Genomic DNA, 4,029 nt, shown 5'->3' on the forward strand with positions numbered 1-4,029 from the left:
CTTGCAACCGGTCCATCAAGCCAAGTCATGTCTTGATCTTCTCCACCTTGATCACATGATTCAATGTCATGTCTCATGTGCAATGAGCTCCTTCATCATCACATGTGTGAGCTTTGCAACATCTCTGAGCCATTTTCACCTCTATGGCATATGTTGCTCACACACATGTATGTGTGGACTAATCACCTATGTATCTCACATAAACATAATTAGTTCACCTAGGTTTGTCACTCAATTACCAAAACCAAACAAGGACCTTTCAATCTCTCCCTGTGAGTACCACAGCAATGATATGGAAATTAAGCTCTTTTGGATTCATGATGCTTGCCCAAGCAATTTTACCATATGTAAATGATTTTGGACAAGTACCACAAACCCGAAATGATAGTATTAGCTCCTCTACATATGTGCTAGAGTGTTTGGTTTGAAACTTGCACATATGCATAGATTGGAATTGTGGGAGAGTAATTACTAACAAATGATGCTAAGGTGTATAGAATAAACCTTTAAAGTGTGATACCAATATGAGTTGCACTTTTAACATCATCCTTAGCACCATGAGTAGCTAGACAACAAAAATACTAGAAACCCCATGAGATCAACATTATAAGCAAGGTTCTAGTACCACGTGTAAAAATACAAGTCTAGCTACCATCCTATGTATGCTAGTTATCAAATCATCATTCAAGTTCTACAACTAGCATACACCACACAAGCATGCATATCAAATTTAAAACATTTATGCAATGCAAGCAAGCACATGACTATGCACATATCAAATGCAACCAATCAAAGTTCATGAGCTTGCTCCCCCTACTTGTGTACTTCTTTTTATCCAAGAATTTTGATCCTTCTTAATTCCTCAATATTGCTCCCTCTTTGTCCATGTCCATTTCCAACCTCTACTTGTAATCTATTCCAAAACTTACATATCTTTGTACAATCTCTCCCCTTTTGTCATCTATTTCCATAAAAGGTGTGCTTCTCATTGATGCAAATGTTTGTATTTGGGGTAGATGGTTGAGGCTTGAATCTTGTATTTTTTATGGACATCACTTGATTATTGGAATGACACCACTTATGGCTTCTTGAGATACCACACATAGGATCTTCGATTTGATACCAATTTGTGGGACACCTCCCCTATGTCATAGCATGGGTCATCCATTTGATAAACTTGAGCTCTTGTAGGTGAGGGATGCATTCTTCATTTGATGATCACTTAAAGTTGAGGATCACTTGTGGAACCATCGTCTTGCATGATTGATACCATGTGTAGATATGATATCACTTGAAAGAATTTTCTAGTATGGAACCACTTGTTGGATTTATCAATAAAAATCATTTCTTGAGCCTTTTCTATCTTCATGAGTACCACTTATAGGATATCACTTGTGAGTTGGTCGAGATATCACTTATGAATTCTTGATGATATATATGAGTCTAGATACCACTTGAAACAAACAAACTAGATATTCATTTGCATTGTTGTCTTGTGCTTGTACTCTTATCACTATCATGAGCTTCTAAATTAACTTGAACTAAATTAATTTGCCTAAACTTCCAAATCCAGTTTGAACCCTCACTGAGCTTCTTCACTCATTTGGAGGTTTTCTTATCGAGGTTGTACTTGTCACTTATTGGCAATCTAAATTAAATCAAGTACATGGGTTCACTAGCTCATGAACAAATTCATATACTAACCACTAGATCAATTAATCATTCAAGCAATAGTGGTAGGCTATGAATTTAAACATTTTATTTGTTATACATGATCCTATGAAGCATGTACTATATGCACTAATCACATACTAGTATGGGATGAAATGATCATGCACATTACAATGATACCTTTGCTATGTTGGAGTAGAGGATAGTCACATAGATTCTAATTTATTACTTCAATAGCAATGTGAAGTCCAATTATAAGCTTGGTGAAGATCAATCATGAATAATGAAATCCATTCTTCACCCATATGATTTGAGAACCACTAATATGATCAAGTGTACTATCTTGTTGTGGTTAGCTTGCTTCATCTTTTGATCAATGCTTGCATGAGAGAACTATTTTGAATACCACTTGAAATATCATGACTAGCTCTCTTTTGGGTGTTACTTGCTTTTCTTGACCAACCCTTTTGATTACTTTAACTAAGCATCTCAAATGTCCCTCGGATCACCACTTCCATGTTAGCCTTCCAAGTACCACACTTGGTTTACCTACACTAGGGAGAAGTGACCTCTCTTCAAGAATCATTCTTGACACTCACTTGAAATAACTTGATTGATTGATCCAAGTGATGGACTTAACTTGATGAGTAACCTTGATTCCTTCTTTAAGTCATTTTCTTTCGACTTGTTTAAGTCCTTTTCTTTCTACCAAAAGATCTCTAATGATATCTAGAACTTAAACTTCATCCTTATCTTAAGTTTGATCTTTATCTTCCAATTTGAGTACCAAATATGTGCAAAGTACACTCCACAATCAAATGGCCTTATACTCTTTACTTGTCATGCTTCTAGATCATTTCAAAACCAAACTTAGGTGTCTCAATCACTTATAAGTATGTTTCCAACTTGAGGACCTTTCAATCAAAGTGACTCCAAATAAATCCAATAATTATCACTTTTTTGGCAGATTCTATACTCTTCAAAGAAAAATGCATATCTCCCAAAGTACATATCCAAATACCACGAAATTTGGTGGAGATGTGCTTCAATAAGTTATCTAGCAGCTGTAAAATTTTGAGCTTCATTTGACTTCTAAATTACTACCAGATTTCAATTCTTCCACACTGTTATATGCTGAAACTGCAGCACTATAGCTGACAAGATCAACTCCAAAACCGAAGCATCTCTTATCCAATTCTCATGAATTTATAAAGAATCTTATACCATAAGTCTAGAAAATGTACACCAACTTTTATGCCAATCCAATAAATTTTGATCACTCAAACATGGCTAAGATCACAGCTAGCTCAGATTTTGCAATATAGGACAGATTTCAACTATTGAGCTATACTTCATCAAATATGAATCGAACTCGAAATCAACTTGTTTGAATACTTTCACAAGACATAAATCCATTCAATCCACTTACTAAATATCATCTTATGAATTTATCCAACACAAATCAATCCAAATTTGATTACTAAGCAATTATCCATTCAATCATCTTGTAGCAAGCAACATTGCATATTTATCTAATTCAATTAACTCATATGCACCCAAATGAAATGATCAACAAGAGATATACCTTGATTAGCTCATGATCATACAACTAGTAAGCTTCAACTCAAATATTTTTGCAAGCCATCAAATAATCCAATAAATCATCACAATTTAAATATGACACTTGTATGTTGATAGCACTTGGACTTCACTTAATTTTCACTTGGCATTGGGTTTGGATGTGCACTAAGCTTCATAACTTGACACAATATATGATGATCAATATGAAATCAATTGAATCAAGTCTCTAATGCCGACGGTACCTATAATCAATCATCCACTTTTTGATGGTATCCAGACAAGTTTGGGTCCTCTCAAGTTAGGTGCAACACACTTAGGCATAGCCTTAGTATAAGTAGCGGGATATTTTGTAATAGCAACCATAGAGGTACCATTTTCATCCTTCCTAAGCATAGAATCATCATCAATTAAAATATGCTTAGGAGTGTTACCTAGGGGACATGAATGTGCCATGTGTCCTCTTTCCCGGCATGAGTAGCACTTTCTCTTTGATTGAGTCTTCTCTTCCTTGCTCATGTGGTGCTTCCCATTATCTTGCCTCTCATGGATTGCTTGAGCCTTTTTTCTCAAGCTTGGTAGGACACTTAGAGGCAAAGTGTCCCATATTTTCACACTTAAAGCACTTGATGTGAGCATGTACTTTCTTCTCATCTTGTGTCTTGCTCATCATCTTGGCATCTTGAGTTTGCATTGGATGCTTTGCCTTTTCATCCCTTCTTGTTTTCTTCTTTTTCATCCCCAAATCACCATCTTGATGGTTGATCTTGACTTGAACTT

Source organism: Miscanthus floridulus, chromosome 10 (genome assembly GCF_019320115.1).
Source record: "Miscanthus floridulus cultivar M001 chromosome 10, ASM1932011v1, whole genome shotgun sequence".
In the NCBI taxonomy this organism is placed as follows: Eukaryota; Viridiplantae; Streptophyta; class Magnoliopsida; order Poales; family Poaceae; genus Miscanthus; species Miscanthus floridulus.